Source organism: Tupaia chinensis, unplaced genomic scaffold, assembly GCF_000334495.1.
Source record: "Tupaia chinensis unplaced genomic scaffold, TupChi_1.0 Scaffold000280_1, whole genome shotgun sequence".
NCBI lineage: Eukaryota > Metazoa > Chordata > Mammalia > Scandentia > Tupaiidae > Tupaia > Tupaia belangeri.
Genome location: NW_006159763.1, coordinates 1,146,453 through 1,160,812, shown reverse-complemented (window position 1 = coordinate 1,160,812; position 14,360 = coordinate 1,146,453). Strand labels below are relative to the sequence as shown.

Genomic DNA, 14,360 nt, shown 5'->3' with positions numbered 1-14,360 from the left:
CACCCACCCACCCAGTTTCGCTCCGGGTCCTGGAGTGTGTGGGGGGGTGCTTCTCCGCAGTGATTTCTTTCGCCTGCCCCACCCCCAGCATATTTTGGGCCTCCGTGGTATTTGGGGTTCCTGGGCGCCCTAACCTGTGTAAGGCTGCTTCGAACTTCAGCCCCGACTACGCCGCGGGCAGCCAGGGCGGGACTTTGGCGACATCGATCGGATTGCGGCTCGACTTTGTCCAGCCGAGGGAACAGCTGCCCGGGTCGCGCACCCACCTTGCGGCTGGCCTGGGCAGGTAGTCCTGCGGCTCTAGGAGTGTGCAGCCGGGAGGTGGGCGGAGCTGCGCAGCCCTTACCTCTCCCGGAACGGAGACCCTAAAGGAGCCACACTCTTCTCCACCAAGTTAGTGTCCAAACTCACAGGTGTGAGTGGGCACACAGGCACAGGCCGAGCGCGCGCACACCCACGCGCACTGGGGAGGGCTCCCTGGAGAACACTGGAGCGGGAGCTCGCGGCCGGCACCTCTCAGAGCTGATCCAGCCACAGGTAGAGCCAGCTGCCGCTGCCCACTCCCTGTCCACGGTGGCTCCCACCAGGCACTTCCCTGCGCGTGTGGCGGGAGTCGGGAGTCAATCACAGCTCTTCCTGTTCAGACTGCCGAGGCCCCCTCCTTTACTTTCTCCAAGTGCATGTCACAGGGGAGGAGGGTGTGGTCCAGGGCAGGCAGCCACAGACCTGGAGGGGCAGCCTGAAGGTGGGCACCTGGCAGAGCCCCAACGGACGGTGGCAAACTCAGCGAACAGGTGACCAGCCCCCGGCTGTTGTGTGGCCACTGCGGTGGTGACCAAGTGTCCGGGAACAAGTGGTCCATTTGAAAAGGAAGAGTCCTGTTGGGGTCACTAGTGTGAGGTGTTAAACCACGGCTGCCAGTTAAGAGGCCAGAATTGCTGTTGTCGACCTCTCTTACGTGACCGCCTGAAGAGGCCACTCAACCCCGCTGTTCGGCCCATTTGTGGAACAGAGAAGATAAAACTCATTTGCCTGCCTGATAGGAGTGCAGAAATAAAGTAACTCGTGGGGAAGCTCTTAGGTGTTACAGAAGTGCCTGGGTATCACCTACGCTCCAGAGCACCTGACTTAAAACCAGAGAGGAGGGGAGACAGGCCGTATGGGATCAGGCCACACGGTGAGCTGACCGACTGTGGTTCGCGTCTGTGTGCAGAGTGTGCTGGGGTGGGGGCTGCCAGCGGTAGTGGAAGAGAAAATGTGGGATGGGGCAGACTGAGGGCCAGGCTGTGGGTGCCGGAAACCCTGGTGCGGCTGGGGCACTGACCGTGCTTCTTGCTGCCAAGTGACTTTCGCAGGTGTGGCAACGTGCTCAGCATGATCCGGCCCCTGGGAAGGTAGTGTTCATTTAACACCCTCCAACTGTTAAGGGGGCGCGGCCAGGCCCAGTGCTCTGGTTATGGCGGGACCGCCAGGCATGGTGTTGCTGGTGGGATTGAGAGCCCTCAGCAGCCATCTAGGAATTTTCTACTGTGGTCGTGCCGTGCTAGGCTAACGTGACCATCTAGCAGGGCCAGAAGGTGACCGGCGCAGACAGCACCTGCTTACAGAGATGAGAGAAGGGAGAGGTGGGTGTGGGCGGCCGAGTGCAGAGACTTTAGGCCCAGAGACGGCGTGGGGGAGAGATGTGGGGGCCATGGGGGAAACGGCTTGAGCACCCCATGGAGTCTGGCACAGAGAACTACTTCTCATGGCTCGAGGTTGGAGAGTCAGCACAGTCGGAAAAGGACTGAGAACAGGTCGAGCGGGGCCTTGAAGTTGGGTTGCCCGATTTAGTAACTAAAAATATAAGATGCCCAGTTAACTTTGGATTTCAGGTAAATGATGAATAATTTTTAAGTATATCTCACACAGTGTTGGGGATATACAAAAGAAGAGATCGTTTGTTTATGTGAAGTCCCAGTTTAAGTGAGTGTCCTGTATCTTTTCTGGCATCCTGACTTGAAGGCCAGGCTGGGGGTGACCCTGAGGCCTTCTCTTAAAGGCATGGAGAAGCTTGGGGAACTAGTCAATGCCCTGGCCCTCGGTGCCATGGCCCTCTGAGTTCACAGGCGCCTCGGGAGCAGCTTCCCATGGCATCTCTCTGCCTGGAGGAGTCCTCCCAGCTGGGGCCTGGTCAGCCTACTGCAGGGCACCTGGAATGCTGGGACGGGGCGGGGCGGGGGTGCCTGGGGCGGGGCGGGGCTGGAGGGCAGTAGCCTCTTTCCTGTTCACCAGTGCACGCTGCGGGCATGGGTGCAGCGCCTTTTTTGGGGGGAGGAAGCTAAGCTAAGGAGCCATTCAAAGTTGATGAAAGCACTTCACGAGAGGGAGTCTGGAAAGAGGTGCAGAGTGGGGTGCTGGGTGCCTAGGGTTAAGGAAGCCCACTCAAATGCTTTGGCAAAATTCTGGGGTAGCGGTCGCAGGCCCTGAACCACAGTGACAAGGGGGGAGGCGGGTTGAGCTGACCTTCTGGGTGGAGATGTGTGGAACCAGGACCGGTGCCTGGGGAGCGATGATGTCGCATGTGGGAGCCAGGGCAGTGATTCCAGAGGAGGTGGCACGGGCTTCCTGGGGCAGGTGGCGGGCTGCCCGGGAGCCGTTTCTGCTGACGAGGACGAGCTGGATTCCAGGAGTTGCTCCTGAAAGGCTTCTCAGAGGGCGGCGGGGGCGATTTGGTGGTGTCCAGTGGCTTTTGGGTGATGAGACCTCCTGAGTCCTCTCGTGTCCAAGCAGCTTACCTCTCTATTGAATTGGGGTCCTTCAGAGACCTCTGTCTCCGTCCCTGAGCCAGTGCACGAGCAGAGCGGTGGGCCCAGGTGCTGTGGGAGGGCGCTGCAGCCCCTTCTCGGCTCTGGTCATTTTTAACCATCTTGCCCCACTTCCTGCCAGGAGCCCCTGCCATGCCTTGAAGCACCAGAAAAGAGGACTCCACTTCAGGGTCTCTGTATAATTACTGATAGAAATCGAATCAGACTGGGCCAGGTGCCCGGGAAAAAAGGGGCCCTTGGACTAACAGGATGAGGTGCGACGTCAGCCTCCTTACTGGGCAGTGTGGACCTCCGTGACGGGCTCTCCATTCCGATCTTGTGGGATGCGAGAGCTGGATCTGGGGAGAGGAGGAGGTAAAGGTTGCATTTAGGGTTGTGCTGGGGTTGCCTCTTGCCTTAGCTAGCTTGCTTGCTTTTTGCTAAGTTTCTCTCGTGGAAGGGAGAAAAACAGAGCAGAAGAGAAAGAGAAAGACAAGCATTTTCCACAGTGTCCCATGTGGAGATCTTTCCCCCAGCCTTTCCCGGCTAGCCAGGACACCGGGCACACATGTGCACCCGGCGTGGACGGGGAGCTGGGCAAGGCCTGCACACGGCCCCCAGCCTTTCCCGGTCAGTCAGGACCCCGGGCACACACGTGCACCCGGCGTGTACAAGTGGACTGGGAGCCGGGCTGGGCCTGCACATGTCCCCAGCCTTTCCCGGCCAGCCAGGACCCCGGGCACACATGGCACCCGGCGTGTACAAGTGGACAGGGAGCCGGCCGGGCCTGAGGGCTCCCAGCACTGCAGAGCCTCGTGCTGCTGCTGCACCAACCTTAGCACCCCCCTTCCCGGACGTGAAGCGGAAGCCCATGAAGGTGGCGGCAGGGGGCTCTGAGGACGGTTTGCTGGCGCGCTGCTTGCGTGGCGTTCTGCCCGAACTTTGGGAGTGAGCGTGACCGTTCTCCTTGTCTGAGGAAAAGCCATTTCTCATTGATGCTAAAGTCCGTGTGTCTCAGGGACATCCTCTAATTGGTGACCACAGGCCGGCATACAGGGGGTCTTTCGGTGACAAAGGCCATGAGGACGGAGCGCTCTCGGTGGAAGGGCCCAAGGCAGGAGCATGTGGTGACATGGAGGTAGGCTGGAGGCACCACCGGCCTTCACTGTCGAGCAGGGCACCACCGCGGGGACGCACGTGTCTGCGGCCCTCTGGGGAGAGGTGCTCCAGAAATCCTTCCCCATCACTGCAGGGAACGAAAAATAGAGCCAGGGACCAGCAGTTGGAGTAATGGTCACGTCACTGGACTCTCACATAGTTGACCATTGTTCGAGTCCTGGATCCAGTTACTTAAAACTCACACTGGGCACGTGTGCGTGTGTGCCCCAAATCTGGAGAGGAGACTAGAGGAGAAGGGATTGTAGTGTGGCCATCCCCCCGGGGGGTGACTTCTCACTTTCTGTCTCTCTGGTGAGTGCACGCACCCTAAAGCAAAAAGCTCTCTCTGAAAAGGAAAGAAAGAGAGAGAGAGAGAAAGGAAGGAACAAAAATAGAGCCCATCCCCCCGGGGGGTGACTTCTCACTTTCTGTCTCTCTGGTGAGTGCACGCACCCTAAAGCAAAAATCTCTCTCTGAAAAGGAAAGAAAGAGAGAGAGAGAGAAAGGAAGGAACAAAAATAGAGCCGAGGGGTTGGCTGTCACAGAGGGTGCAGAGACATGACTGGCTAGAGTGCTGTGGTGACCCTGTCACCTGTGCAAGGGCAGCCTCACCACCTGGGGTCATGGCACCCCCCCAAGTTGGCGATAAGCCCAGCTCCCACTCGGCAGCGTCCACCCAGCCAGGTCACTCCTGGTCAAGACTCCAGGATGGGGTGGGAATGGGGTCAGAGGACATCACAACGACAGTGCTCTTTGTACCCCCCAACCGTGACCCCCTGGAGTGAAGGGGTGTCTGCTTTGACCTTGGCCTTGACCTCAGTCAGTTTGAACCACCCTGAATAGGATTTGCTGGGTTAGATTGTAGGGCAGTGATGTCCAAAGTGTGCTTCCTGGACAGCTTCAGTAGCCTCGCCCAGCGCCTATTAAAATACAGAATCCTAGGTGTGAGCCTGACCTATGAATAGAAGCTCTGAGGGGTCCCAGACATGTGTTTCTTATACATTCTTGAGGGCAGCGGTCCCCAACCTTCCCACCAGGGACTTCCCACAGGGAAGACATTCCCTCCATGGATGGGTGGTGTTGGGTGGGGGTATTAGCCCCTGGGATGACCCCAGTGCACCCCACCCACGCACACCCCATCTCCACCACCACCACACTGCAGTGCACACTGAGCGATCACACGGCATATGGGTCTCGCTCGCTTGAGAATCTAATACTGTGTCTGATCCCCATGGGAGGCGGAGCCCAGGCCACAGTGCAAGGGATGGGTGTGGCTAGCAGAGGAAGCCTCACTTGCTAGCCAGCCGCCTACCCCTGCTGGGCAGCGTGGCACACTGACACTAGTCCACAGCCTGGCCCTGTCCCAAACAGGCCACGGACTGGCACCGGTTCATTGCCCAGGAGTTGGGGGCCCTGGGTCTGCTCTAGGGGACTCTTATACCTCCTGGGTTTAACTCTTTGGTTTCCAGCTTCCCTACCTGCTCCCATGAGCTCCCTCTGGCTGTATCTGTCTACCTATCTGTCTGTTTACCTGTCTGTCTGCCCAACTACACTGTTACGGCCGTTGTTGGGAAGAGACATCCTTGCATATCTCAAAGGCAGGATATTTCTGGGTTCCAAATAAAGATGAACACCCAGCTCAGCCCCGGCCAGAGCCCACAAGGGGCTGCCCTGCAAGGCCACGGTGGATAGTTTCCTGACTGAGCCCCTCAGTGGCCTCTTGGATCTTGGGTGCCCTGAGCACAAGCTCTTTCCAGGGCTTACGGTCTAATATGGGGACTGTCAGCGGTCAGATCTCTGTGTGATGAGCCCCAGAACTGTGCACCTGCCCGGCGTTTATGACCCCCACTTGGAGGCTGCTGCGTGGCACACTGGGACGGCACAACCCAGGGCAGAATGCCAGCTAAGGTCACCCAGCCTGGGCCTGTGGAGGAAGGAGCAGCTGGCCAGAGAATGGAGGTGTGCATCTCCTTCCTCGAAGACTGCCATGCCGAGAGAGCACGGCTCCCACAGCTCAGCTGGCAGAGCAAAACCGTGCCGAGCTTGATGGACGCGGGCGGGTGCAGAACCACACGTTGCGTGCCGTTTACCCACGTAAGGGTTTGGTGACCGACAGGTTAAGGTGCAATGTGTTAGGTTACGTGGTTAACCTTAGAGCTAAGCCCCTCGTTGCGTCTTCTTACCCACTTTACAGATGCTCAGTGGCACGCTCGCCATTCCACGGTGCACTACCCAGGAGATTTCAGTGAGGTGACGTGAGCGCCTTCCCCCTCATCTAGGTCGCCGCTGCTCTAACCCCACTTCTCCTGGTACTGCTCATGGAGGGCAGCGAGATCCTTGTAGAAACGGGCTCTACACACTTCAGCGTTGCCTGATGATGCGAATGAGCCAAACCTGGGCCGTTATTTCCCAAGGGAGGCCTCCAGCAGGGCAGCCGTGGTCGGTGCGCTGTCCATCACAGACCCGAGGCTTCCCAGTGCATTGCTCCCATCCCGGCCCGTGCTCCCCAATGCCCTCCTCCCACTAAGCCTAGCGGAGCTAGCGGAGTCTCCACCCGCGCTGCAGTTGCGACCAAGCCACACGCTCCACTGACTGAAGGGATCACTGGGGAGCTCTTTGTGCGCTAACGCCTCGTCTGCCGAGTTCACTCACTTAACTTAAAACGTTCATTTTCTGTCATGAGAGAGCGTGCGAGAGCACAGGTGTGCATGCGTGTGGCAGTCTTGCACACCATGACCTCCGTACCCCGCCCTCCAGCTAGACAGGGTCTTGGCTGTGTTTCGGGTGACGAGGGATCCGAATCCATGTTGCCATTCGGTAGGGGGAAGCCAAACCCACACTGCAGATCAGTATGCTGAGCCTGTGTCCCGGTGGCCGGCCCATTTGTGTAACTTTTAAATAAGTTCTTGTCCTTCTAAACCTTCAGACAAATAAACGTGCTCCTCAGTGAGGCTGTTTCTTGGCTGTTCATTTTCTTTTTCTTTCCTGTTTTTCTATTTTTGGCTCATTCCGTTCACTGCCAGGAACACCCAGTTTCGGGGCACTTTTGTGGGGGCCGTTAAGGTCAGGCCTTCAGGGTGCTCTAAGGAGCTGGGTGACCGTCGAGTGCACCTTTCTCCTTCACCCTCGCGTTGACCCAGAGCGCCAGCGGGAAAGGCCATCACACCCATTTCTCCCCCGAGACTGGACCAACCCGTCTTGAGAACCCCCGAATTTGCCAGTGTCTTTAAAATGTGGGACAAACAGGCTGACGAAGGACTGAGCCTCCAAGTCGGAGCACGTCCTTGACCTGCTCGGTTAGTCTCTGTGACCTTGCTCTAAGATGAGCGGAGAGCCTGGAGCCATGCCCCTTGGGCTCAGCCCCCACTGCCACCATCGCCTGGCGTGGGCAAGCAGCCCGAGGGAATGGCTAGCCCGTGACCGCCCTGCTTCCCTTGCAGAAGGCGGTACCTCTGGGGGGGACGTTCGCTTCAGCCCTGCCTTGGAGTGGTTCATTGGACTCTCACTCATCTCTCTCTCCCACTACCTACTTTGAGAATAATTAGATCTCCATCCTTCACTTCCTGTTGACAGGAAGCTCTCTCTGCCAACTCATGGTTTGAGCAGACCAGTCAGATAGCACCCGGGTTTTGGGGCCTCTGCCAGGGCCTCTGTGTTTTGATATCCTCTGACCTGGCAGCGAAGTTGCAGATGACCGTCCAACACAGACCAATTTGCTCTCGGTCACCCCGGGGTGCCAGCCTCCTTTCCACGAGGCAGAGGCCCGTCCTCCCTATGGGAGGCCCCGCGGCTCTGTGTCCAGCTGCAGGAGGATGGCATGCGGTGACCTGCAGCTGGGCTGGGAGGGGAGAGGAAGGAGGTGGGAGGGCGAGGCGAGAGGGTAGAGCATGAGCCCAAGTCTCTGCATTTGCAGGTGAAGACTTGGAGGCAGAGAGCTGCCAAGAGCCACGTGGACAGGTAGGCAGGGTTAGAGGGGGGACCAGAGACCGTTCTGGTCATTCGTGTCCGCCGGGGGCTGCGGCTACAAAGGGGATCATGTGGTGGACCAAACTGTACTCCCACAGGGAGGTGCTGAAACCTGCACCTGCCGTTCTGCGAGTGAAGCAGGTCTCTGCAGACATCGAACACCTGCATTAAGACGCAGTCGTTAGGGTGGGCCCCGATGCACCATGACTGCTGCCTTCATACAAAGAGGGAGATTTGGACAGAGATGCAGAGGGAAGGCCAGGCGAGGGTGAGGCAGAGATCGGAGTGATGCTCCAAGCACCCTGGGGCCCTGGGGCTACTGGAGGAGGCAGAGGTGGGAAGGATGCTCCCCTAGAGGCTTCGAGGGAGCATGACCTGAAGACACCTCCATTGCAGACTCCTGGGCTCCAGAACTACAAGGGCAGCAGTTCTGTTGGGTTATCCAACCTGGTTCACTGTGCTGAGGTACGGCAATCCCAGGCCCCCGCACCGACAGGGTCCCCGCCCGGATGGCGTTGCTGGGGCAGCCCCCGTAGTGTCACCTAATGCCGCCTCTGACAGAGCCAGTGCCAGGTGGAGGTGGGAGTGTCAGTGAGTGGGAGCTGGCAGAGCCTGAGGGGCAGTGAGAGGTCCGCGCTCTCCACCGGCCACTGTCCGCAGCTCTTTGGCTGCGAGTGCCCTGAGGTCTCGGTCTTCCTTTCATCCTCTCTCATCCGGGCTGGAAACTCATGCGTAGCAGGCTGCGAGGACAGTCAGCTCGCGCTGAAGGCTGGCCAGAGCTTCCGGCTGGCCCACCCAGGTGTCCGGAGCACCTTCAGCCCTGCTCTGCCCTCCCGTGCAGTCCTGAGATGCCGTAGCTGGAGCCTGGGGCGTGGAGAGGTCGGGGGGCAGCTGCCACCTGCCCTGCTCAGCTTCAGAAAATGGGCCGGGGGACCCCACGCAGCCAGGTGTCTGTGCTCAGCTGAGCACCCTCCACCGGCCCCTTTGCCGCAGACAGCACCGCAGTGGCCGTGGGCAGGAGCAGACATTACCATGCCCACGTTTTAAAATGTTCATTCGTTTATTTCTTCCATGAAATAGAGAAAGGGAAACAGAAAGACATCCCAATAGGGTCCTGACTCTGAGCCACCTCTATCTGCAGCCAGCCTGAATCACGGGCACCTACCTGGAGTACACAGGGCGGTCCCGGGATGCGAACCCAAGACCTGTCCCATGTGGGTCCAGTCGAGTTCCCACTGTGCCACTGCCTGGACCTACCCCCACCCCATTCTTGTCTGCAGTAAGTGCCCAGAGAGCTTTCCCATCTGTGCAATGCAGACACCACGTGATAGGAGCTTGGTTCGGCCAGCGAGGACTCTCAGTATTATTGATTATCAGACACGTCTGGGTGGGGCGGTGGCCATCAGATTCAGCTAATACTGATGGAGCCCTGCTCTTTGCCAGGTGTGAGCTTGAATTGCTTTTCTGTAAGCCCTCTCTCTCCCGGTAGCTCCAGAGTGAGTAATCCTGTGCAATATTATTCTCTCGCTATCGGCCTATCGGCCTTACTGTAGAAAAGAGCGTTATCGGAATGCCTGGGCCACTCTGCCCAGCCTGCCAAGAGGAAGCTCTGCGTATCTCGGTTGGCTTTCGCTGTCTCTGCTCAGTGCTGGCCCTGGTGCCCCGTGCACAGTCAGGGCCACCGTGGAGTAGGAGACGAGTGTGGACAGGGCAGGACAGACACCCCGTGTGACGGGCACACGGAAGACCAAGGCCGGAGTCTGGCAGCCTCCTCGTGTTTCCAGCGCGTTGTCCTTGCCAGTGTCCAGGCCCCGAACTCCCAGTCTGGCCCTTTTGTGTAACCCACTGAAGGTTATTCCTTACCCCAGAGAGAGGCTCTGATGTCTGCTTCTGGAGGTCTCACGCTCGGGTTCTTGCTCTTTGTGTTTGAGTCGCCGAGCGCCGGGACAGACTAGCCCAGGAATCGGGACTCCTGCGTTTGTGCCGGTTCCCGGGGGCCACCTGCACACGTTGGTGAACACGTGGTGCAGTCTGTAGTGTGCAGGACGTGTGAGGCGCCAGGACTGGGTGGGCGCGGCCACTTCCCGACACAGGCCTCACTCGGAGCACCTGTCACCCGTGCAGTGCGCTGTTCCTGCTCTTGAAATGCCGAAGCCGGAGTGACTGAAAACAAGTACTTACTCTTCCTCACAGCTCCCTAGGTCAGCTCCCTAGGTCTGTGGTCTGGGCTGGCGTGGCTAATCTCTGCCATGCTGGTGGCTCGGCTAGGGCAGGGGCACTGGACGGCCTGCTCACACATTAGCCCATCGCCAATTGGCCTCACGTCGGCGGGCACTGGGGACAGCTGGGCCGTGTGTCCAGCAGGCCGTCCAGGCAGCAGCAAGGGGGCAAGCGCCGAGCACAAGGGCATCCCAAGTCTGGTGGCCACAGCAAGTCACAGGGCTCCAGTCGGACTCAGGGGTGGCCAGACCTCAGCCTCTGCACAGGGAGAGCTGCAAGGGCCTGAGTGAGACGGACCAGGCACTCCACCCCTCCAGGTCTGTTTGCAGGGTGCAGAGTCTTCAGAAAACTCAAGGAAAATGCATGTTAGGAAAAACGGACTTGAATTTCAGTGTTTTGCACCGAAATAAATTCATACTTTAATTCCATTTTCTTTTCTTTTCGGAGAGGTTTTTTTTTTTTTTTTGCTATAGGGTACATGCACTTGCCAGAAAGACAGAGAGACAGAGTGATAGAAAGCGAGAAATCACCCCCCAGGGGGTATGGCCACGCTGCAATCCCTTCTCCTCCATTCTTCTCTCGGGATCTTGGTGGGAATGCACGCACACACACCTGGCGGGAGTTTAAGCCAGTGGGTCCGGGACTCGAACCACGGTCAGCTACATGGGAGTTCAGTGACATAGCCATTACACTAACTGCTGGTCCCTTTAATTCCATTTTCTGTGAGCATTTTGAAGTCCCGTAGTAATGAATTCGTATGTTATATTGGATCATCAGAAAAGTCACAACGTATTTTTCTATTAATGTGTCATGACTTTTCTGACAACCCAATATAATTAATTTTACTAAATAAATGCATCCTGTATTATTTAAGTTAATTCAACCACATGTGTTATATGTAACATCTTTAATATATATGTATTTTTTAAAAAGGGGTTGGAGCCCGAGTCCTCCACTTGGCTTGAGTGCCTGGCTATGGAAACGGCACTCTGTCCCTGGGACAGGTGGCCCTGCAGGGGCTGTGAGTGAGGTCGGGAGGGGAGGCCTGCAGGGGGGAGGAGACCTGGGCCCTCCTAAGCCAGGCTTTGTAGTGTCATCTGAACCTCCTGCTTCCACCACTGAAGATGAGTGAGTGTCCGAGGAGATGTCTTGCCCCTGGGGAGAAGCCAGCCTCAGAACAGAGCGGTCGCTTGTCCCCGCACCTCTCAGCTTTGCTTGTTAAATGTATTTTGAGATCTCTGAAATGACCTTGGGGCACAGGTAATAGAATATCCTCAACTCAAAGACAGGAAAATGCTGGACAGTGGTACCAAACGGGTCTAGGGAGGGCACGTGGCCAGGTGACGTCCCCCTGCGGGGCCCAGTGCCCACCAGGTGTGAAGGTGGCCAGGGAGGGTAGAGACTGCTCCTGTGCCAGTGCCTGAGGGTGGGGGCTGCCCGAGAGGTCAGGTGACCCACCACGGTCACATGGTCGGCTGGTGGCACAGCGGGGCCCCAAACTGCTGCTCTACTGGGGGAACGTCCGGCGGGTAGGCATCCGTGCCACAGGGCGGGGAGGGCAGGGGCGCGAATGCCAGCAGTCCATCTTTCCAGCCGTGGCTCTCTGCCAAAGACGCCTGCTCCTCAGGTCGGGGTCAGAAATGGCTTCAAAGCCGCTCTGCTCTGTGCTGCTGAAAGCACGGCGTGTGGGCTGCCGTGCGTACAGACAGGTCCAGCCTGCCGGGAGCCCCGTCTGTCCACGCTGCACCAGCCCCACTGCTCTTCCTTCCCCGCAGACCTGGCATGCAGGCGAGCGCGGACTGCTCCTGGTCGGACATCCTTTATGCAAAATGCTGCAAAAAACCAGAGGGTTTCGGGCTTCAGACTGTTCCCAATTTAGGAATCTCTGCATCTACGTGATGAGATAGCTCGGGGATGGGACCCATGTCTAAGTTCAAACTTCACTTGTTTCACGAACATCTCCGTATGACCAGAGGCACTCTCATACGGTAATTTTGTGCTGCAACACGTTGACTGTGACTGATCACACGGGGTCAGGGAGGGAGCTTTCCTCTTGTGGCGTCATGTCGGCGTTCAAAAATGTCGCGTTTTGGATTTTGGATTTTTTGTGATAAGTACATCGTATTTCTTGTTTAATGGCGCCTACCTCTCACTGGGCTTCCTTACCCTCACCTGAACGTCGTGCTTGGCGGCGTCTCATGCTCTGTCCTCTGGTGGCAGTGGAGGGTGGGCAGAAGAGAGGCTGGGGAGTCGTGCAGTCAGGGCAAAAGCTTCAGTTGACTCTGGAACATTCTGGAACTGCTAGGCCCTTCAGAGTTGGCCCAGATTGGGTGAGGGCCCGGGCTTTTGGACCCGCTCACCGTCCTTGGGGGAGGCAGGGCCCTCCCCGCCCCCGGCAGACCTGGGAGTGCACACACCGCAGCACCCTCTTCCTGCATCTCGGCACTTTTCCATCGGCGTGCCCAGCCTGTCTCCTTGACGAGCCATTAGCTCCTTAAGGACGAGGTGTGTCCAGACCTTGTCACCCCTCAGCCCCGAGGAAGTCACCTCCTTCGCAGCTGACCCTGGTGCCGACGTCGGTGGTGACAGCGATGGGAGGAAAGGCAGAAACCACACCGACATGCAGGGATGAAAGAACGGGTGGTCTTTGACTCGAAGTACTTATTTTTTAAAAAATTAAAAATTTCTAAAAATCTGAAATCTACAATCTAAACATCTGGTGAACTGATTATTTTGAACCTTACAGGAACCGCATATCCCAAGGAGAAAATGTTCAGACAAATCATACCTTGTCTTCCAGGCCTTGGTTCAACAGAAGGGCACATTTGAAAAGCACTGGGTTCTTGTCTTCCCTTCCCTCCTTCCTGGGGAATTGTTTGGCTTTCGCTCAGGCTGACTGATGAGTGCACCATAAACCTGCAGGAGGCACTGAGGTGGCATCAGAGTCCTTCGGACCTAGGCAGGGGCAGGTGCGGAGCACAGCAGGGGCCTCCCCACCCACAGGAACCCCCACAGTTCCCAGCGCTGTCCAAGACAGAAGCGTCCACCCTAAGAGGGGACAGGCATGGACCCGGCTGTCACTTGTGCCAGATTCTCATGAGCAGAACCCTCCATGTGTGCGGGAAGGTGGCGTGGCTGGCATCTGCTCTGCAGACGGTGCAGTGGTGGGAGTGTGGGTTTGGGCATCAGGGACCCAGCTTGCAATCCTAGGGCTCCCTGTGTCCCCGTGGACAGTTCCCTGGCACTATCTGAGCCTCGGTGTCCTCACCTGTGACATAGGAATGATGCCCCCCCCCGCCCCAGCAGTGGGGAGTCAGGGTGAGACACCCCGGCTGCAAAGCAGGGACTGGTGGTCCAGACACACTGGTTTCCTTCCCTGTCCAGTGCCCGCGGGCGGGGCCCATGGAACAGCAGGGGCCCCTCCCGTCCCCGGGTTTTCTGGGGCTGGGCCCCGGCGAAGTTACCCTGGCTCTTTCCAGTTGTACATTGGGATGTACGTTCCTTTTGAATCCCTTGTAAGGCTTTGGCTAACGAGGCTTACGGATTTGTTTAGCAGGTCTCCTTGTTTACTCTGAGCTCATCCAGTGCCAAGACCCGGACCCAGAGAGACAGCCGGCGTGGGCCCTGGGGCTGAAGCTGGCGAGGCCTTAACTGCAAGTCCAGAAGTGCAGAAGGGGCCTCAGCCTTCAGTCCACATGCCAGGACTGCAAGGGCCGCTGGGGTGGAGCTGTTGAGAGCCGGGATGGAGGGCGCAGAAACCCGACCTGGCAGGCTCCCCCAGAAGCTGTGTGCTGTGACTTCAGGGCCCCTGGAGCCCTGCCCCGCCGCACCTTCCCCTGCCACAGCCCTCACAGGTCCCGGTAGTCACCAAGCCCGGGACTCGGACGGGCAGGCCCTGGGCCGCTGCGGCTCCCGCAGGTTAGAATATCGAACTAGGAGCAGGTGCTCTGGAGTCACTGCCACGTTCCTGGGGATCAGCTTCTGGTTTTGGCCCTCCTCCCCTTTGGGCATTTGCCACTAAGCAGATCCGCTGGGTGTGTGTCTTGACACAGGAGAATGAATGTTATGAGGCTTTGGGGCGACACTCAGGCCCCCAAGTCTAGTTAGCAGGCGGGCCTTAAGGTCAGGTGGGGCTGTGCTCTCCCTCATGTCTTCTGGCTTGACCCCCTAGGCCACCTGCCACAGGCCAGCCCTGGAGGGGCCCCTGAGGACAGACGGGCCACAGTGGGG

The 14,360-nt window shown here is 58.0% G+C and overlaps 1 protein-coding gene across 1 annotated transcript in view; it reads left to right on the top strand.

Moving 5' to 3' along the window:
• The window catches only part of LOC102478146 (5'-AMP-activated protein kinase subunit gamma-2), a 189,588-nt gene that overhangs the window by 1,631 nt on the left and 173,597 nt on the right, over positions 1-14,360 (top strand). The window lies entirely within an intron of this gene.